Source organism: Solenopsis invicta, chromosome 5, assembly GCF_016802725.1.
Source record: "Solenopsis invicta isolate M01_SB chromosome 5, UNIL_Sinv_3.0, whole genome shotgun sequence".
NCBI classification, from domain to species: Eukaryota; Metazoa; Arthropoda; class Insecta; order Hymenoptera; family Formicidae; genus Solenopsis; species Solenopsis invicta.
In genome coordinates this window covers 6,702,481-6,726,249 of record NC_052668.1, presented here as the reverse complement: position 1 = coordinate 6,726,249, position 23,769 = coordinate 6,702,481, and the positions used below count along the sequence as shown (strand labels likewise).

Here is a 23,769-nt window from a genome sequence, read left to right as displayed (position 1 = left end):
AATTATGTTGGGCAATTGGCCAGTTAAAGTGACGATCGGCCAAACAACAAAGAGTCTTAACTTATACGTAGTAGACGGCAAGTTCGACACTCTCTTAGGTCGAGAATGGATCTCATACTTTTCTCGTGAAATAAACTTTGTAAAACAACTCATTAGTCGTTATCAGCCCGAATAAGGATTCATAAGTAAATAAAGTCTTAATAAAAATAATTTTTTATCTAAAATAATTATATGACAATTACATAGTGAAGTGTCGTTTCTTGCGACACAACCACGAAAAAATTTACTTTCAATTAAAATAATTTTTCGACATCCAAAATATTTACGCGACAGTTATATAGTTAAATGTCATGTCCTGCAACACTATCACGGTTAGAAATGCCACTACGGATTTATCAAAACGTTAACAAGTTGAATGCTTTCCGCTTTTTGATGATGGCTTCTATTTGTATTACTTTTATTATTTTTTGTTACGCTAAAGATAACTTCAAAAAAAACATTTGTTTTGTAATTTTGAATTGAATAAATGGTTTAATATTGATACTTGTGATTGCGCATTTTTACCCGCGCTGACTCTCATTAGTCTATTTTCCAATCACTAATTGTATTTAAATTTCAAGAGTTTGGAACTAATTTATTGTTAAATGTTTTTTTGCAAATGTTTGCCCATCGTTGGCTCATGAATGCCCCGTTAGAATTTTTGTTTGCCCTTCTCTAGTTCGAAAGTGGAAGACAAATTTATAACGTATATTTAATATTTTAAAGTAATTTTTCCGGTTCTGGTCATGAAGCAACAATGTTTATAATACCGCCGACATTAGCTTTACCCAATGTGTACAACGTGTATATTGCGCGGTCAGATTTACATCTCTTGTGTGCCTGTGTATATGTGTGTGCGTGCGTGCGTGTGTGCGTACGTTTGTGCGTGCGTGTGTGCAGCAGAGACTAGGACCCCATCACTCCCGTGGTATTTAATGACTTCAAACTCTCTTTGCTGGGTGTGTATGCCTGCGTGCGTTTCCAAGGACCTTTTGGATAGTTCCAGTGATGGTGCTGAAACTTAGGAGGAGCGTGAGCATGTTTGCCACATTCGGTGCATTATTTGGCGATGTGCTCAATCTTCGAATCAATGCCAGGCCAGTAAACGAATTAGCATGCTATTCCCTTCATTTTGACGATGCCTAAGTGTGCAACGTGATGACCTCTTCGAGGATCGTTTTCCGTACCGCCCCTAGTATCACTATACAATGTTCAAACATGAAACAGTTTGAGGCTAGTTTGTAGACTGATTCTGAGGCTCAATAGCGCGTTCAAGACTCTGTCCTGTTTCCAACAATTTGACGATGTGGCTGTACTCCGTAAATGTACGACTCTACCAGAGTAATGAACTAGAGCGTATTTCCACAACAATTAACTTTATTGACGATACAATATTAATTACGGTTTATATGTGAGGTCAGAGAAAGTGCGCGGAAAAGTCTGAGGTTTGTCATGAACTAAAAGTAACTGAGCTGTGCTTGACAAATTTCTTTTCTGTGATTGGTCGGGTTTTGACTACTTTCTCTTGGCAGTTATGGATTTCAGATCGGACCGCTTGCCGCTACAACGATTTTTTGGAGTACGGGATCTTTCCTTGTTTCTTGAGCGATTTGTTTCGCGTTGATAGACAATTGCTTAATTTGCCTAATAGTAAAATGGTCGAATCCATTTCCTTCTCGTTCTTCCTCCCTTTTTTGCGGCAAGTGTTGGATGGCGTTGACTGTCAAAGGCAACAAAGCTCTAGAACAATAATCTGCGTTAGTATTTTCTATTGTTGGTTTGAAGATCACGTCAAAATTAAAATGTGCCAAATAATCTGCGTAGTTAGCCATTCTGCTGATGCACAATACAGGTACAGATTTTTCTGGATGAAGAATTTGAGTCTCAAGGGCTTATGATCCGTGATCAAAGTCCAATGGCGAGCATACAGGTAGTGAAAAAACTTTTGTATGGCCTAGACAATGGCAAGTACTTCTTTGTCGATCTGCGGATATTTTTGCTATGTCGCAGTCATCGTACGATTAGCATACGCTATTGGACTTTCCTTATCCATTGTTTAGACAATGTGAAAGTACAGCATCTAGACCTGTTTTACTAGCGTTTATAGCTAAGAATAAAGGCAATGATGGATCTTATGGCATAAGAACTTGCGGTGATGTCAATGTTATCTTGATTTCCTTAAATGTTTTCTCCGCAGCAAGTATCCATTTAAAGATCTCCTGGCAAAGCATATCTCGTAAAAGATGATCTTTTGACGAAAACTGTGGGATGAACGCATTGTAATACGTCGCTTTTCCAAGAAATAGTTGAAGTTCTTCTTGAGTTGAAAGTTTTAGTGCATCTCTAATAGCCTCAATGTATTTATCCGATTTGTAAATGCCTTGAGCATCAATCTTGTGACCCAGAAATTCCACTGAAAGAGTTACGAAGATGCATTTTGCACTATTTGAACGTAAACCATGAGAGCGCATTCTTTCTAATGTTTCTTCTAAGACCGTTACTAAGCCATCAAAACTATGCGAAAAAATTAGGACGTCGTCAAAAAAGTTGTGAACCTTTGAAAAGCCTTCAAGAAAAATTCCATGCGTCGTTGTCAGATAGCTGAAATATTTGCAGCACCATAAACTGCACGTGTAGGTTAGATATGGATAGGATCAATCCATGAGTTGGTTATTCAACGTTAATGTATGACTAAATTCCTCATCCACAGGAAGGTGTGAGTAAACACCTATAATATCAAGATGACAAAAGATTTTTGCACCTCTTATTTAATTGAATATTTGTTCAACTTTAGGAATTGGGTGCTCGCCTATGATAATGCGCGGCTTGTAATTGCCTGTGATGCAAATCCTACCGCTCTTTTTAGTTATCACATGAGTAATGGATGCCCATTCTGAATACTCCACCTTTTTGTAAAATCCTGATTTAATATTTTTATCAACTTCTTTCGCAAACGTGTCGCGAAATGTGATGGGTATTTCTCGTGAGTTTGCAAAAACTGGTGTGGCTTTCAGTTTTAGATGCATCTTAATAGGCGGACCCATTAGTTTTCCTGCTACGTTGCTGAATATATTTTAAAAACGGTCTAAGAGTTGGTCCAATTAATTTTTTTGCTCCAGGGTGAGACGGGCAGGTGTCGTAGAAATCACGCAAATTTCACCAGATAATGAAAAGAGTTCTACAAAGTCTATTTTATGAAAAAAGTATGAGATCCATTCTCGGCATAAGAGTGTCGAACTTGCCGGCTACTGCGTATAAGTTAAGCCTCCTTATTGTTTGGCCGATCGTCACTTTAACTGGCAATTGCCCAATACAATTAATTTTGTGCGACGTGTAACTAGCGAACTATCCATCGGTTTTCTGCAATACAAACGTAAGTTTAATAGATTGTAACATCCTTTTATTTACATTACCGAAAGTAGCTACAGTGTCTAATTTCATCTTTAATAACCATCGATTACAACATTCATCATCCATTCCTTACTAGACTTGTAAAGTTGATGTCGTTGACTTTATCAAAATAATGAACAGAATCGACGTGGTTCGCTGGTACAATTGCTTCGGAGACTTGATCAGTTTTCTATTTATTTTTTGACCGGCATACTTTAGCGATATGAACTTTTATACCGCAGTTGTGGCAATCCGCATTTCGAAATTGACATTGACTTCGAGGATGTTATCTACCACATCCTTGATACAGATGCTCCTGCTTTCTTTGAGAAGAATCTTTTGGTTTATGTTGCCGCTATTGTCAGACACGCGACAATGATCTCTGGCGCCATTGTTTACTATTATTTGTTTTTTTTTGTTGGTTACCTAGTTTATGCATAGCCTCAGGAGCTGATGTCAACATCGGAGTTTTGGCAGTGAGTCGTGATGCCTCTAGAGTGTGTGTACATTCTGAAATTTGTCAAACGTTGCGAGTTTCTTTGCTATTATTTAATCACATATATTGCGAGTCCATTCAACTGTTCAATTAACATTTTATCGAGAAATTCTCTGTATTTACAATGAATTACTCTTTAGCGTAGACAAAGAGCAAAATTTGCTATTGTTTCATCTTTTTGTTGACAAATTTGGCGAAATTGAATGCTCTCCGCAAATTTATCTTTGATACGGTCTATGTAAATTTTTAATGTGTATTTGTTCAAAAGTGAGGTTCTTAGATCTTGGATTTAGCAGAAACTTGAGTGCTTTGTTAAATTTGGTACCCAAGTGAACGCGTGCGAAGTTGGCCCACTGTTCTTCCCCAATTTTGTTTAATTTTAATCAAAGCCCACTCGAAGCATCTGAAATAATCTTCCACGGTTCTAATATTCCCTAACGTTGAATGGTGGCGGCTTCGATTGTGTAGTAGTTGAGATACCCGTTGATTCAGAAAACATTCGCTTCCATAATTGCTTGAGCTAATGTCAATGAAGTTTCCGACGATATTGACATTTTGTATGCTTTATTGATTTTAGCACTTCTGACACTACTTTTGTATATGTATTTTAAGAAAAATATGTTTAGATAGTACACTGAATAATAATTTATTTGAAAATCAGAGTTATACACATGAATGTAACAAACATGTTGTTACGACCGAAGAGGTCGTGTCGTACTTTTGCACTCGCGCACTACCTTTACAAACGCGTTCGCAAATAACAAACAAACTTATATTTTAAAAATGACTTTATTAATTGACAAGCTGTTAAACTGAAAGTCCGAACACAAAAACAAGCCGTCCCTAATAAACAACATTTCCTTTTCTTAATCAATCAAAACTTAACAACATTCACGCAATATTCAAATATACACGGTCCACTGCCACCCTTTTTCAAGTTGTCGTCCCGACAACCCAAGGAGCTTTTGTAAGACTTCCATGACTTTTTACTCTTCCCAAGCTGCTGTATAAGGATTTCTGAGCTGCGTAATGTCGTTTATAAATGACTCGATCTCACTCTTAGACTTGAGTTTTGAAAACTTCTTTCTTAATTTTTTGGACAAGAGGGAAGAGAGGATAAACTTTCGAGGACTCAACGCCTGTAAGGCACCCCAAGTCCCCGCCTCGGCATTTGCCCTACGGCCCACAGAAAAACCGCGAATCAAAAAATCCGGGCAAGGCGGAAAATAAGTTAAATTATCTTCTTAAAATAAGTCAAATTATCGCAATCTTTCACACAAAAATAGTGTTAAATGAGCCTTAAAACTGAAATGAAAAAAACAAAATCCGACGAGTACTTCACTCAAAATAATTAAACCCTGTAAGAAAAAAACTTTTAAAATTAATTAATTTTTATACTCTCTTTTATCCGAAACAAAACTTTTGCACACAAGATTCTAATACAACGACTTCCTGCTCTACATCGGATCACAGTCACGAGTTACCGAGCGTCGTCTTCAGTGATCTAGATTAAAATGATGACCTCCTGCTCTACCCTGGGCTTATGCCACAGGTTACCGAGCGTCGTCTACTTCTGTAATCACAATTTTTTTAATGACTTTCTGCTCTATCCTGAGCTTTTGCTACATGTCACTGAGCGTCGTTCACTTTTACAATTACAATCTATTCGACGACCTCCTGCTCTACCCTGGGCTCCTGCCTCAAGTTACCGAGCGTCGTCTCGAATAATCTCAAATAAAGTGACGACTTTGTATTTTTTTTCAGAACTTTACTTTTGCTTCCTACGGGCTCTCGATTGTCGATATAGAATTCCCTAAAACGATTATCTTTCAAGGAAAGTAGCTAACCTATCTAAATGAACTATCTTACTTTTATGCCTACTAAATTTTTGAATGCAATAACATCATTTAATTTTGTAACGATTTGATAGGGTCCTTCCCAATTACTCTGAAATTTAGGAGTTTTTCCCAGTTTCCTTCGAGGATTAAACAACCAAACTTTTTGTCTAACTTCAAAATTTAATTGCCTAACTTTTTGATCGTATAACATTTTAAATCTTTGAGATTTCACTTCTATACGTTTTTTGGCTAAATTATGAGATAATTTCATTTTTTTCCTAAGTTCATTGTAATAATTTGTAATCGAAGATGTTTTTTAAAAATCCGAAGAACAACCTTGAAGAAGATCTAGAGGTACTCCCAGTTCTCAACCTAAACATAATTCTGAAGGAGTAAAACCGGTGGTTTCATGTTTAGAAGATCTATACGAGGTGTGTTCAAAAAGTATCGCGAATTTTGAATTTTCGCGGGTTACGTATATTCGAATTTCGATCTTTTTGTGGCGTTATGTTGGTACTCATGTCTCTCACTTATGCCGACAAGCTCGGCCATTTTGAATGTTCACTTAATTGTTGACAGCTGCTTTGCTTGCACGTGTTTTGGATCGTCTTCGATTTTTACCTATTCAAAAAAATGGATCAAAGAACCTGTATCAAATTTTGTGTGAAAAACGAAATTAAGTGCGCGGATGCATTCCGAATGTTGACTGTGGCATACGGAGAAGCTACCTTGGACCGAAGCAACGTTTATCGGTGGTACAAAATGTTCTCAGAAGGCCGAGAAGATGTGAACGACGAAGAGCGTGCCGGACGCCCGAGCACTTCAACAACAGACGAAAAAATTAATGAAGTGGAGAAAATGGTATTGGCCAATCGTCGAATCACCGTTAGAGAAGTTGCTGAGGACCTAAACATATCGATTGGCTCGTGCCATTCGATTTTTATCAATGATTTGGGCATGAGACGGGTCGCCGCGAAATTCGTACCAAAATTGCTCAATTGCGACCAAAAACAGCATCGCATGAACATTGCTAATGAGATGTTGGACTCTGTCCGCGACGACCCAAATTTGCTCCAGAGGGTCATAACTGGTGACGAATCGTGGGTTTATGGTTATGACGTGGAAACCAAAGCTCTATCATCTCAATGGAAGCTGCCGCACGAACCAAGACCGAAAAAAGCGCGCCAAGTTCGGTCGAATGTGAAAGTTTTGCTGACAGTTTTCTTCGATTGCAGGGGCGTGGTGCATCATGAGTTCTTGCCACAGGGTAGAACGGTCAATAAGGAATATTACCTGCAAGTTATGCGCAATTTGCGCGAAGCAATCCGCCAGAAACGCCCAGATTGTGGAAGAACAAAAATTGGCTTTTGCACCACGATAACGCCCCTGCTCACACATTGTTGCTTGTGCGCGACTTTTTGGCCAAAAACAACACACTAATGATGCCGCAGCCACCGTATTCCCCAGATCTGGCCCCCTGTGACTTTTTCTTGTTCCCTAAACTGAAGAGGCCCATGAAAGGATGACGTTACGCTACGCTTGACGAGATAAAGACGGCATCGAAGGAGGAGCTGAACAAGATAAAAAAAAATGATTTTTTGAAGTGCTTCGAAGATTGGAAAAACCGTTGGCACAAGTGTATAATATCTCATGGGGATTACTTTGAAGGGGACAAAATAGATATTCATGAATAAATAAATAATTTTTGAAAAAACACAAAATTCGCGATACTTTTTGAACACACCTCGTACACTAATAAACCTAAAAAACCTAACGATCCCAATCTTTTTGATTTTTAGAAACAAATTTCGCTAAATAATTTAACATTGTTTGATGTTGACGTTCCACTTAACCATTCGATTGTGGATGAAGTGGAGTAGTTCTTGTTTTTCTGATTCCCAACAATCGAGTTAGTTCCAAAAACATTCGTGATTCAAAATTCTTTCCTTGGTCTGTATGCAATTCTAATAGAACACCAAATTTAGCTACCACTTGAGCTACCACTAGCTACCTACAAAAACTTCTGCAACAGTCTTAGTCCTAATATTTCTTAACGCAAAAGCTTCCACCCATTTGGTAAAACAATCTGTAATCACTAACAAACATCTATTCCCAGAAGAAAAAAATTGGTATTGGACATAATATACCCGCTTGAATACTTTCGAATAGTGCCTCTACATTATAAATCTGAAAGAAAGACTTCTTCTTATCTGAAGGATTTTTCTTAGCAAGACAAATTTTACAACTTTTATACCAATGCTCGACATCTTGCTTGCAGGACAACCAGTAAAAACCGAATTTCCGAATTTTTCCTAGAGTTTTGTTAATATCGAAATGCCCTTTGAAGGGAAATCATGAGTTTCTTCAAAAATCTGGTTCACTAAAACTTGTGGCACTATTGTTTGAAAAACCACAGAACGCAAATTTAGAGACTCCCATCTTCTACATAAAAGTCCCTCCCTAATCTCAAGAGAATCCCACAAAAGCCAATAACTCTTAGCAGTTGTATCCCCCAACTCTTGACTAAGTGGATATCTATTTGCCTCCTTTCCTCGAATTAAGTCCACAATCAACGGATCTTCTAATTGAGCTTTCCTCCAATCAATTGACCCGATTTCCCCAAAGACTATTCTACCAACAAATTTCTCTCTATTAATCTCTTCTCTAAATTCTACCTTTTTACAATAAACGCAAAAATTTTCAATACAAGGTCGCCTAGACAATGCATCAGCGTTAGTATGTAATTTTTGTGCAAGATGTTGAATTTCAAAATCATATTCCTGCAGCTGTTCTAGCCAACGCGCTAATTGTCTTTCCAAATTCTTGAAGGACAATAACCAAAGAAACATGATCTGTCCTAACTAGGAATTTACGTCTATACAAATAATGGTGAAAAATTTTAAATGAATCAATAACGGCCAGAAGTTTCCTCCGAGTAACACAATAATTTTTCTCAGCTTTATTAAAAACTTGACTGTAATAAGCTAAAACTTTTTCCTTCCCATGTTGGATTTGAGAAAATACCGCCCTTAAACCGTGATTAGAAGCGTCCGTATCAAGAATGAATTTCCCATCTTTAGTTGAAAAAGACAAGATTGGAGAAGATATTAAATTTTGTTTCAACTTTTCAAATGCCTGCTGACACTTTTCACTCCAGACGAACTTTGTTAAATTTGCTGTGAGAACAAATAAGGGCTTTGCAATAAGCGAAAATCCTTTTACAAATTTCTTATAATAAGAACAAAAGCCTAAAATGCTGCAAACTTGCTTTTTATTTCGAGGAATAGGCCAACTCTTAACACACTCGATTTTCTCAGGATCTATAAAAATTCCATTCTCAGAAACAACATAACCTAAATACTTTACTTCCCTACTGAATAAAGAACACTTTTTTGGATTTAATTTCAAATTTGCCTTTTCTAAAAGAAGGAGAATTTCTCTTAAATTTGCTAACGTTTCCTCAAAATTTTTTCCAAATATGATCACATCGTCTAAATATACCAAACAAATTTTGTTGAGAATTGGACGAAGAACTTTCTCCATCAAACGCTCGAAAGTAGCCGGAGCATTGCAAAGTCCAAAGGGCATCACTGTAAATTGCCATAAACTATTACCAATAGACAAAGCCGTTTTTTCCTTATCCTGCAAACGAAGCTTAACTTGCCAGTATCCACTCTTCAGATCTAAAGTACAAAACCAAGAATTCGCGGACAGACGGTCAAACAAATCTTCTATCCGAGGGATTGGATAAGAATCCTTTTTAGTTACAGCATTGAGTTTTCTAAAATCAACACAAAATCTAATTGAGCTACCTTTCTTCTTCATCAAAACAGCAGAAAGCACCCACGGACTATGTGATTCCTAGATAATACCCTGTTGTTTCATTTTAGATAAAATTTTGTCTACTTCCTCACGCATCTGCAAAGGAATGCAGATCTAGGCAATTGTTTAATGGGTGAAGAATTTATAACATCGATAGAATGCATTTTCAATGAACAATTCCCAGCAACGACGCTCTCTGCGAAAATATTCTGAAATTCATCCAATAGTCCGGCAAATTTCTCTTTTTGAGAGACGTTCAAAGTTTGAGATTGTTTTCAAAAAAATTCTGAAAGAAAATCAGGAACGCTAACACAGGAATTACAAATTCGCAAACATAAAAGATTTTTCTTATTTTCTTCTTCTTCACCGAAAACGGAAACAAACATTTTCTGTAGACCAATTTTTTTAAGAAAATCTACTCCCAAATACATTCATCACTGATTTTTGCTAAATAAACGGGAATTTCAAAAGTAAACTGCCCGATTTCCACTATCACATTAACTCTATAACTAACCAGAATTGTTTCCCCAGTAGGATAACACAATCGACTATCAAAAATCGAAGAAAGACGCTTGTTCTTCCCTAATAAATCCGATCTAAGTACCGACACATTAGAACCCGTATCAATTCTAAACAAACACTCTTGGCCGTTAACTCGTCCTTTAAAACAAAAATTGTTTATTTTTTCTTTTATTTTATTTACACGGAAATTCTTTTCAGTCGGAGTCTTTCGCCCTCTCGTTGAACCCGCCCCGTAAAGTCCGACTACCGAAACCGAGTTTCCCTTTTCTACAGAAGTAGTTCAAAGAAGGACATTCCGCGCGAAAATGTCCCACAACTCCGCATTGCCAACACTCTTTCCGCGCGTTTTCAAAATTTGTTTTAAAATTATTTTTCCCCTTAAAATTTTCATTTTTAATCTTTCTTTGAAAACCGATTTTCCTCTCCTTTCTTTCAAATTTCCGTGGAACTATTTTCCCGAATAACCTTTATAGCCATTGCCCTCTCTATAGCGGCTCTCAAAGAAGACTGAGCTTCTAATTGTAGCGTTTGCTTCACGAAACTATCTGATAATCCCGCGATGAATTGCGCGCATCAATTTTGTCCCGAACTTTAAGGGAACATTCCGAATAAGCTAAACGTAACAATCGCTTAATATCCGAACCGAAAGTAAGCAGATCTTCACCAAATTTTTGTCTCCGATTACTGATCTGATAAAACGTTTGCGCCATATGTCCTTTACCAAAACGTAACTCAAGCTTAGATTTAATTGCTTCGTAACTTAAATTTTCTAGTTCCGTTACTCCGTCAAGAATTAAACGCGTTTTCCCCCGTAAATTTGAAGCTAACGCAACCGCTTCAGTAGAATCTACCCAATTATTTGCCCGCGCGATTAATTCAAATTGCGTTAAATATTCGCGCAGCGGAACACTCCCGTCAAAAATATCTGGTTTTAATTTTAAATTAACACTCGCGTTAGTACCGGAATTCCGAAAAATTTCTACGGTTGGAGAACCAAAAGAGAAAGGTAATGACTGGCCTTGTTGAGCTTGTTGTATCTGTTCACAAAGTTCCTTCTCGCGCTGCTGAAAACGGAGACGGTCCTTTCTCATCTACGGAGTTCCTCCAACGCAGCACGCAACAACTCCGCAGTGTTCGTCGTTTCATCACCCACCATCCGCTCTACAACATCCTCCGTCGTTTGTTCGACATCACCCGAAGACCGCGTGCATGGACGCTCATCATCTCCCATAGATCGTTCTTGCTGTGGAGTGCGTGCACATTCCTCTCCTTGGGAAATTCATTAAAGCCATACTGTTGGTTCTTTCAAGAAAACGGTCCGAGAACGATCCCGGACAAGCCCCCAAAATGTTACGACCGAAGAGGTCGTGTCGTACTTTTGCACTCGCGCACTACCTTTACAAGCGCGTTCGGAAATAAAGATCAAACTTATATTTTAAAAATGACTTTATTAATTGACAAGCTGTCAAACCGAAAGTTCAAACAACAACAACCCGTCGCTAACAAACGACAATTCCTTTTCTTAATCAATTGAAACCCAACAGCATTCATGCGATATTCAAATATACACGGTCGTAACACTATGATATCGAAAATTGCTAGGGAGAACCGGACATTAGGAAAGCATACTAGCACCGCGTAGCATACTTCTTACTAGACGTGGCTGTTCGCGAGTATGGCGCGTAAGCGTGTATGGCGGTAAATCCAAATATAATAGTTCGCAAAAAAAAAAAAAAAATTGTGGATTTGTGGAAAATTGGGGTGTCAGTGTGAAGTTGGCACCTCTAAATTTGATTTGCCTGTAACTTTTAAACTAGAAAAGGGCAAACGAAAATTCCAACGGGGCAAACGTTTACAAAAGAAATTTTTAGATTTTTCAACATTGAAGTGCTAACTTCACACAGGTATCATAAACTGCGAGTATGTAGAAAGATTGTGACTTCTTACTTTGAAAAATTTTCCGAGGGACGGAATTGATGACGCTGTGTGCACGTTTTAAAAATGTTTTTAAAACATCACTGTGCTTCCTGGATACACATGCATAATTAATATTTTCAACAAAATATGAACTTAATAAGATGTTACAATAACCATTGGGTTGGTTATCAAAATAAGTTTATTACAATTATCGATAGGGGAACGTAGAGTAAGACAGGATAGTTAAAAATTTTTGAATGAATAAAAGCTAGGTTTTCATAATTAACGAGTCATCTTTATTTTTATAATACTCGTTGGACATTTGTCTTTCAATATACTTATTATTAAAATAAAATTTGTAAGTATTATAAGCTTTGTTTAATATGTAACGCCCACACTTTGCGCACGGACGATGATCGGCACGGGAACGAGGGCGCGAAGGGTCGCCAAAGGAATTAGACTCGGTTTCGATGTGTACAGAAATAATGGTGTTTATTGAATTCAAAATAAATCGTGATGAATGAACACAAGTATGACAATGCGAAATAGTTCTTGATAACGGAAAGTACCTGCGACGATACAGAGAAGAAATCCGTCGACCGCTAATTAGAACGGATCTCACAATAATGAATATGGGCGCGCGGACGGACGTGACTATATATTCTCGCGGACGTAAAACAGATAGCTATTTACATTAGTATTTACACGTGCACTTGTGGCACAAGACACGTTTCCCGGAATCCCGTTATTGTGGCCGTGAAAAACGTTGCAAGGCGCGGTGCGTAGTGCGGTACATACCATATGTAATGTACAAATATTTTTTTTATAGAAATTATTTTTTCATAAAAATGTCACTGCATATTTGTGTGACAATGTCAAAAGTTATCCTTGTAGTACCTTCACCTCTTGTCATGTCACCGTGCCTGAGCATACGAAATGTCAGCTTTGTAGTTTGTAAACTTTAATCGCAGATAATTTGAAAACCATTATACATCTCTACATTTTTGTACTAGGATTTTTTTCTTAAAATGTTTGAAAGAATTCGCTTTTAAAATAAAATATAATTTTTTTGAAAACCTGGTATATAACCCAGGGAGAAATCGATGTCAATTTGACGTCGATGGCGTCTAATGACGTTTTCAAGTCGAGACATCGACGTCAATTCGACGCCGATGTTTTCTAACAATTTGACGTCGATTATCGACGTCAATCAGACATAAACAACATTTACAATCTTTGATAGTTAAATAATACCGATAAAAAAATTTAAATTTTATCTTACTATTATTGTGTTGTTACACTATAGGTCCAATAACATATTTGTAATTTGAATCACGCGCCTAGAAATGCGTTGTCACTCATATACCAAATATTGCGAGAAATATCACTGTGCCCCAGTGGTCGAGGTGGTAAGACACCGGGACCGGAGATTCCGGAGGTGCCAGGTTCGAACCCTGGGTGTGGTGTTATTTTTCGCAATAAATTTCTTACAGTTTTTTTAGGGGGGAATGGATATATAGATGCAAATCAGCATCAAGTATTATATTAAATTAATTAATTTAATATAAATAGTGATATTACTAATTCTTACTCGACATGCTGTGTTATGACCGAAAATTAATTCGGCGCACATTCTAGTTGAGTTTGGAGAAGTATATAAAATCACATAAATAAAAATAAAAACACTAAGACCTAGCTACGACCGATGAAGGCTGTCTTATTATTATTGTGTTGTTACACTATCGGTCTAATAACATATTTGTAAAAAAATTTAAGTTTAATAAAATTGAAAAATTGAATAAAAAATTAATTAATTAAAAATTGCATTAAAAAAGATTAAATTAAGTTAAGTTAAAAGTCAATTTTTAAAAGTATTATTTGTATTGTTTTAAATAAGTATGTAATTTTTTTAATTAGATTTTTAAAATTATTTTAAATAACCAAACAATAAGGAAACATATATGAACATATTTTATATATAATTATATATATATATAATTATATATATATATATATATATATATATATATATATATATATTGTTACGACCGGGTGAATCGCCTCGTACTCTCGCACTTGCACACCTCAGTAACACACGCGTACACTAATAAAAGAACAAGCTTTTATTAGAAAGAACGACTTTATTGACAAGACGAACTGTCAAAACCAAAAATCTGAACATAACAACCACACGTCGCTAACGAGCGACAGTCTCTTTATTTAATCGATCTACACTTTACAACATTCATGGCCGTAACAGTATATTTTTTACGTAAAAATTTTTTACCGGTAATTGAAATTTAAAATTTAATTATGTATAAAACAGAAAATTAAATTATTATTATTATATTTAATTGTATGTATAGAAAAATTTATTTACATACTTGGTAACATGCTTTAAATTATTTAGATGTTTAGTTTTCCGTTATTGGGTGCATAGAAAAAAGGAGCGCTGCAGAAACTATAATATAATAAAATAATAATAGAATCGATGTAAAATTGACATCAAATTGACATCAATTTGATGTCGAAATCATTTCAATATTGATTCGTCATTTCTCGTTGAATTATATAGTAATACCTATAAAAAGATTGTAAGTTTAATGAAATTTAAAAATTGAATAAAAAATAAAGTAATTAAAAATTGCATTAAGAAATTAAATAAAGTTAAATTAAAAGTTAATGTTCAAAAGTATTATTTGCATTGTTTTAAATAAGAATGTAATGTAATCTATTTGACACTTATACGTCAACATCTACACTATCTATATTAATTTTTTAAATCTATGGATATACATATATTATATACTACATTTTATTTTTCTAATTATTATTAGATTTTATTTTTCTAATTTTATAAATTGTTTAAGTGTAATATAAAAATTTTTAAAAATGAAGAATCCTAAATACTCACAGCGACTACATTTAGGAATACTAACATTAGTAGCAAGAAATGATACGCTGAGATGTTGAGAATTCTTGCGTGCTATTTTTAAATGAAAAGCTATTTTGATAAAATAACATTGTAAATCATTTTAACTAATTTGTAAAATTGTTCAAAAACTATTTTTTTTCTTGACAGTTGTTTATTAACTGCCAAAAAAGCATAGCCTTCAGACAATTTTACAAATTTGTTAATGTGATTTATAGTGTTGTCATCAAAATATCTCTTTATTTAAAAATGGCACACAAGAATTGTCAGCGTCTCACATAACATTAAAATTCTATTTAATCATAATTTATGAAATCCTGTAATTTCGGATTAAAATGATAGATTTAATAAGTGAGTGCTGGCGCCATCGTTAGGCGGCCACGTCGCGGTGGATCTTCTTGTAAGTCGAATGCGGCCACAGGCTTTATATCTAGGCGCTACCGCGGCCGACTCCCTAGCTCATACTTCAGTGAAACTTTTAGAAGCTGGTTATAGTAACTTCGAGACGAATACTCGCTCTTGTTCTTTTTATACGTAACGTGTGTGTGGAACACTGTTCAACATAAAATTTTATATTTTTACATGTAAATAACAATTTGTATTGTTATTTAATCTTGTACATAAATTAAACGTTTAATTCAAATTTAATCTTTTTTTAATCCTTTTTAACAAAAAGAATACAAATACTTTTTTTTGTAAATTAAACATTTATTACGTTTACATTAATGTATTCTGTTTTAATAAATCTATCTGGGTTTTGAACTTATTTTTAATCGATCTTAATACCGTATTTTCGGTTCAGAAATCCCGATTGATTCGAATTACTTTTTTTAAATCGGTTTTATTCGCACATTTTTGGCATATTGTATAATATTTTTTAATCAAATGTTTTAACTTTTGGCATGATTTTTCCCATCCTTCCAGTCTATTAATGATTTCTGGGAAATGATAATGGAATCGATGTCAAATTGACATCAATTTGACGTCGAAATCATTTCGATATGATTCGATATAAGTTATTTCTCGTTGAGTTATAGTACCGAAAAGATGTTAATATCATTTATTAAATGTTTTATAGATGTTAATATTGACATCGAAATGGCATCGAAATTTGAACATTTTAACATCGATATCAACGTGAAATTTGATCTCATTTTGACCGTCAAAATGACGTCAACTTGACGTCGATCCGATCTATTATTTCTCCCTGGGAAATGTTCAATTAGTGATAAAAATCTTTTTAGAAAAATAAATAGAGTTGTTAAAGATATGTATACTGTGAATTTTTGATATTAAACATTTTGTGATATTTTGTTTAATTTACAAAATATAATGAAAAAAAACCAGAAATCCCTTTATCTTTGATTTCACTTTTTCAAACCGTTTTTTAGTCTTGTGAATTATGAAGGGTGTTGTGGGTGATACCCTTTTTTTATGCGTATGTGCACGCGCCTTTTCTTTGCTGGGCTTGTGCCTTGGCCATGTGAAGGATTATAATGACGACTCTAAGTTGCTTGAGCACGCTTGACTTTATTACGAATACAAACTGTGAGTTTCCCAAGCTCTTACGGTGACAGAGTGACAGAGCAAAAATGAGATAAAACTTAAACATGGTTACAAATTACTAATCGTAATGAATGCTCGTTCGCACACGTCTCGAAGAATAATGGCCGAACAACAGACTCGCAAACCAAACAAACGCGGACTTGACTTGACGATTGGCAAGCGCAGGCAGCCAACCTTTACTCAGGAAAGCGTGGCAACTAACTCTAGGAACATTGCGTGAATCGGGCTCACCGTTTTCCCACGCGGGAATTTAAAATTAATTTATATAGCGTGAACATGCCGCCATCCTTGAAAGAATCATCTTTCAACGAAGAAACATGGAGGATGTAATAAATTAATACAATTGGTACGGACTTAAAATTAATGAATATAGAAACGCATATGAATATAAAATAGAAAACTAACTGCAAATGTCATGACTAGCCCTTCTCCTCAATCGGGAGTAAACATAGGCGGATAATAGGACATTTGTAAGTTCCACCAGCAGTACGCACAGTAGCAACTCGAGCTATCCCATCATTGCCAGGATGGATCTTTTGGATTCTTTCCAACGGCCAGGTCAATGGAGAACAGTTATCGTCCTTTATGATGACCATTTGGCGTGTATTGCTGTGTCTTTGATTTGCCACTTGTTTTGCTGTTGGCATTGTTGTAAATACTCCCGCGTCCAACGACGCCAAAATTGTTGCTGCAATTGTTGCACATATTGCCAACATGATAGTCGATTTTCTGGTATCTCTACCAAAGATTGCTTTGGATAAGACGTGATTGGAGCTCCTATTAGAAAGTGTCCTAGAGTTAATGAACTTAAGTCCTGAGGATCCGATGAAATTGGTGTAATAGGGCGCGACTTTAGGATCGCTTTGATTTGGATGAGAAGCGTTTCGAGTTTTTCTTACTTCAAGTTGACGTCCTTAGTCATACGAACTAGATGATGTTTTGCAGCCTTCATTGCTGCTTCCCATATACCATCGTAATGGGGTGCTCTAGGAGGTATAAAGTGCCAACGCACTTCTTGGCTGGCCAATTGATTACTGATTTGCTGTTGCATTGCTTGAGGCTTGAGAAGTTCTGCTAATTCGCCTAGTTCGCGCGCAGCACCTACAAATTCAGACCGTTGTTCAAATATATGTCCGAAGAACAACCCCTTCAGGCAGTGAATCGTTTAAAAATATTTAAAAATGCCTCTGAAGATAAGCTGTTGACTAGATCGATATGAACTGCCTTTGTAGCTAAACAGACAAAAATGGCCATGTAACATTTTATTAGTTTAGTGTTTCGTCTTGTTCCCTCCTTGTGAAACAGGGGGGCCTGCATAATCTACCCCGCACTAGTCGAATACTCTTATTGGAACGTTGACTCGCGATTTTGGTAGGTGACCCATAATCGTTGAAGCTGTGCGTGGTCGACTACGGAAGCAGGTTACACATTTTTGAACAATATGTCGAACAATATTCCGTGCAGAAGTCAGTATCTCTCACGAACTGCTGCCAGAGTTGCCTGTGGTCCGGTGTGAAAGTGTTTTTCATGTTCATGTGTTACAATAAGTTTAGAAAATGGATGCTGTCCGGACAATAAAATAGGATGTTTTGCCGAGTATGACAGTGACGATATCTTCAAACGTTCTCCCACTCTTAGGATGCCAGAATCATCAATGAATGGGTCCAATCTCAGAAGGCGACTGTTTTTGTTAATAAAACCTTGTTTAGCAAAGGAGTTAAGCTCATCTGTAAAGTAAGCAGCTTGTATTTGTTTGGTTATACAAAGGATGACTTGAATTTGCTTTTCAGATGTAATTGACGGAATAACATGATTTTCCTTTGCTGATGTGGAGTATTCTGAGATACCCCTTTTCCTTGTCTTGCATTATTTGCGAATCGAAAAATATAGCTAACAACTCAAATGAGTGTCGTAAACCTCGAGTATCTTTCAAAAATGTCACATTCTGACGATGTCGTTGCCATTGCTGTGATAGTTTTTGCTCACCGTTTTGGTAAGTCCTTGACTTGTGTAGGGAAAGAGCTTTGAGGCCATTCTTCTTTATTGTGCCTGAACCATGGTAGGCCTGTTTACCATATATCTAATTGTATTAGAGACGCTGGCATGACGCCTCTTGACAAAGAATCTGCGAGGTTGTCTCCGCTGCGTATATGATTCCATGACTAAATTGATGTGAGCTGCTGAATTTCGCCAATGCGGTTTGCCACAAATGCTGACCAGGTTCTACTAAAAGATTGAAGCCACGACAAGACAATAGTAGAATCCGTCCAAAGATAAACTGAATTTAATTTGAAGGGCAGAGATTTTGAAACTTTATCAGACAGTTGCGTTAATAATAATGCCCCGCACAATTCAAGGCGTGGCAGCGATAAGCTCTTTAATGGCGCTACTCTGGATTTAGAGCAGAGCAGACGTGTATGATGTTCACCACTGATAGCGGTAGAGCATAAGTAGATGCACGCTCCGTACGCAGCTTCACTGACATCTGGAAAACAGTGCATTTCTACTTGAGTGTAGTGTTCTATTGGTATGACGCGGCGTGGAATGAATATAGATTTGATTTCTTGTAGTCCGTTTCGTACCGCTTCTATTTAGAATTTAACTGCAAGGGAATTGATTCATCCCAGTTCAGCTTGAGCCGCCAGAGTTCTTGCATTGTAGTTTTTGCTGCTAATGTGACTGGACCTAGTAGTCCGAGTGGATCAAAGATTAAAGCAATTTGTCACAGAATGCTTCTTTTCGATGGCCGTTCCAATGGTGCCAGATGAGCAATACTCGCAACCTTGAGCGTGTTGGAATTGCAGCTCCAAATGATGCCCAAGGTACGTCTTTCTGATTCTTTGTCGGTGGATAATATGAATTCTCTTTGTTCGATCATTGATTGCTTGTCTTGGAGAGACGGTGCATTGGATGCCCATTTTTTTAACTCAAATCCTCCTTCGTGCAATATTTGAATAATTTCCTTCTTTATTGCAAGAGCCCTCTGTTCGGTATTGCCGGTGGTGCCTGTGACTAAATCGTCGACGTAGAAATCTTTTTTTATGGCGATAGGATACTGAATTGCATGATCTTCGGCGAGCTTCCGTAGAGCCCTGATGGCTAGAAATTGAGCCGCCAATGTACCGTAAGTCACGGTAAGTAGTTCGTACGTCTTGATAGGCTCTTCTGTTGAATTAGACAACAAGATGCGTTGAAGGTTTGTTTGATTTGTATCGATTAATACTTGGCAATACATCTTGCTGATGTCTGCTGTGAGGGCAATCGGAAAGGTGCAAAATCTGGTTGATATAGAAAAGAGATCTTCTTGCAAGGTAGGACCGACTAATAATACATCGTTCAAGGATATGCCTGTGGTAGTCTTGCTTAAGCCGTCGAATACTACCCTGAACTTAGTCGTGGTATTTGTTTTATTTTGAATCGCATGATGCGGAAAGTAAAAAGCTTGAGCAGCTGACTCTGGTTCCAAGTGGTTAGTTACTTCGCGCATGTGATTCAAGTCTTGGTACTCGTTCATGAATTTTCTGTACTCGCTGTACATATTTGGCTGTGATACGAGCCGTTTTTCCAATGCTATAAAGCGTCGTAGAGCGATTTCACGAAACTCTCCCAATGTGTTTAGTTTGTCTTGTTTTATTGGAAGTTTGACAATCAACCGTCCATTTTCGTTGCGCCTTACGTTTTGTAGAAATAGTTGTTTGCATTCTTGATGTTCTTTGGAGACCTGCTGCTGTGCCATGTGCTCAATTTCCCAAAATCTATTTAGTACACTAATCAAATCATCTATTGTAGATACATGAAAATTAACTGCGGGAATATGTTTAGCCATAGCATTTGCAGTAATACCTGATATGATTCATCCAAAATGTGTTTTCTGTAGAATCGGCTGATTCTTGGATTGTCTGATTTGACCTGCGCATATCATTCTTCAAAATAGTTCTGCGCCTATTAACATGTCGATACTCGACGGTACATTAAAGTTAGAATCTGCTAACTTGACATTCTTTGGTATCACCACATTTTGCATAAGTATAAAATGCTGAGGTAAATTTTGCGTTATTTTTGGCAATATTACGCATACGCTAACAAATTTATTTGCTTAAACTGTGCTCTCCATTATTCCTGCGATGGAGTTGTCAAATGATCGTTCCTTAAGCTTCAAACAATTAGCTAATTCTTGTGTTATAAAGTTCATTTGGAATCCGCTGTCTAATAATGCACGGCATGAATACATTGTATTATTTGCATCATATATGTTTATAATTACGGTTGACAATAAAATATTTAAGGAACGATGACTTGATGTACATTGTGTTGATATTGGTAAGGGAATACTGCTGTCTTGACTTGAAGAAGCGTTTGGATTTGACACGGATTGTTCCGTCTTTGAATTGACTGATGATTTTTCTAAACTGGTTTAATTTAATATCTGTAGCAACGTATTATGCTTCTTGCTACATTTGCGGCAACTAACAGTACAATCTCTTGCTTGGTATGCAGTGGATCTTAGACAGTTAGAACAAATGTGAGCCTTTTTTGTAACTTTGAATCTATTCTCAGGTGATAGTTTGAGAAATTCTTCACAATGATAGAGTTGATGGCTCGATTTACATAATGCACAAAAAAGATTAGATGTAGCAATATTCGTGGCTGAGTTATTCTTGTACTTACCACCTTGCTTTTGGATTGTATTAATTGTTTGACTAGTGGGCGACCTACTTTGTATGGATTCCAACGCTTGACATCTCTTTGACAGAAACTCCGTAAAGTTTTTAAATCCGGAATATTTGCATTACTAATGCTGGTTTCCCACGCCTTGGTGGTAGCTACGTCGAGTTTAGAGACAATTAGGTGTATTAGATTATCCCAATATTCAGTAGGCCTCCTGAGAGCTTCGAGTGCTCGTAGATGTTTGAGGATGGTATCGAGTAGTTTCCTGAGAGCTATGTGGTTTTCCTTGTGAAAAGCAGGCACATCGAATATGGCTCTAATGTGCCGCTGGATGATCCATCTTTTGTTATCAAAACGTTTCTTGATTGTTGCCCATGCGTCATGATAATTATCGGTCGTAGTTTCTATGGATTTTATCACCTCGGCTGCTTTGTCTTTTAGAGACGACCTTAGGTAGTGAAACTTCTCTATGTCAGTAAGACTCGTGTTTAAATGAATTAATTTTTCGAAAGTGTCCTGGTACGAATACCAATTTTCGTAGGCACCTGAAAACACTGGCAACTCTATTTTTGGCAGCCTAACTCGCGTTTTCCTTTCCCTCGTTTTGACCGATTAATTGCTATTGATTTGCGATGTCGTTAGGGCTACGCTTCTATTAAAGTGTTCAAGGGCTGTTTTGTAACGAGCTATCAAATAAAAATACGGCGCTTTAAAACTAGCACGTTGTTCAAATTGTTATTTGAAAAGAGCTTTTTTATCTGTATTCGCGGGTTCTGCGTTTTCTAAACGTTCGATATGTGATTGCACCGTCTCAAATTGAAACCGTAATCTTCTGCCTTTTTTTTGTTCTGCGACCACATGCCGCAAACCATAATTCGTATCAAAATTTTTGATAAAAGTTTTTAGCATTGTGGCTGCTGAGCGTATGGTCGTTCTTTTAGACTTATCTTCTGCTAACGTTAACACGTTCATATTGAATGCTAATTCTCGTGTGAGAGGTTCAGGTTATAGCGAATTAACTGCCCTGTAGCAAATGACTCGTGCTCTTGTGAGCGAAATGACTGATTTGACGTACGTTTTCATTAATTATAACATGTACAGACTGCTACTCATACAATTGCAATTGACGACAATGGCTTGAGCCCACCGCGATCTACGACAAGGGCTCGACAACAACACTACTGCAAAATGGCGGGACCATGAATGTGCAAGCTCGCGCAAGATTCGATAGCTACCGCGTGTCAAATTTCTATCCTTGTCGGACAAATGTTCTCCTTAGATTATAACCTTAAATATGCTTGGGCGTACTTACTGCTTGACTTGACGATCGGCAAGCACAGGCAGCCAACCTTTACTCAGGGAAGCGCGGCAACTAACTCTAGGAATATTGCGTGACTTGGGCTTATCATTTTTCCACGTCAAAATTTGAAATTAATTTATATAGCGTGAACAAGCCCCAACTAAAAATTTCTAAATTCGTGTATTTACCTCCTCTACGTTTATGCCAAGTTTCTCTAAAATTGGAATTTTAATGTAATTGTATTAGGAGTATAACTAAGTTTCCGCCGTTTCACAAAAAATGGCGCCACTAGTATGTTATGGTTAAAATTGTCTGTTGTAAAACGTTATATCGTAAGGTTGGACATCTGGCAACAACTTAACCTTAAAATATTAGCGATTTTGTATCAGCATCTAATATCTTTTTTGTGCGAAAATGTCGAGTTTTGAGCCGAATAAGCGTCATTTGCGGGAGCTTTTGATTTACTTCTTTAATTTGAAGAAATCTGCAGCCGAGGCGCATCGATTGTTGTAGAAGCATATGATGAGGCTGTCTTAAGTGAGAGAAGTTGCCGTGAGTGGTTTGACAAGTTTAAGAACGATGAATTTGACGTCGAAGACAAAGAACGTAGCGGAAGGCCGAAAGTGTACGAAAAAGCAGAATTGGAAACATTATTAGATGAAGATTTGTGCCAAACGCATGAAGCACTTGCACTTACATTAGGAGTGACTCAATCAGCAGTTCCAAATCGCTTAAAATCATTGGGAGCGATTCAAAAACAAGGAAACTGGGTTCCATATGAACTGAAGCCGAGAAACGTTGAACGCCGATTTTTCACATGTGAAATGGCTGCTTGCCAGGCATAAACAAAAGGATTTTTTGCATCGTATAGTCACTGGTGATGAAAAATAGATCCACTACGATAACCCAAAAAAGAAGAAATTATGGGGACCACCTGGCCATGCTTCAACATCGACAACCATGCCAAACATTCATGGAAAAAAGCTCATGTTGTGTATTTGGTGGGATCAGCTTGGTGTCGTGTATTATTAGTTGCTCAAACCGAATAAAACCATTACTGGGACTCTCTACCGAACACAATTGATGAGATTGAGCCGAGTACTCAAGAAAAAACGTGCCCACTACTACTCCAGACACGACAAAGTTATTCTTCTTCATGATAATGCTTGTCCACATGTTGCGGCGCCGGTCAAAACCTACCTGGAAACACTCAATTGGGAAGTTTTACCCAACCCGCCGTATTCACCAGACATTGCTCTTTCTGATTACTACCTGTTTC

The 23,769-nt window shown here is 36.9% G+C and overlaps 1 protein-coding gene across 13 annotated transcripts in view; it reads left to right on the top strand.

Annotated features, from left to right (window-relative positions):
* The window catches only part of LOC105199486 (bone morphogenetic protein 1), an 899,375-nt gene that overhangs the window by 323,282 nt on the left and 552,324 nt on the right, over window positions 1-23,769 (top strand). The window lies entirely within an intron of this gene.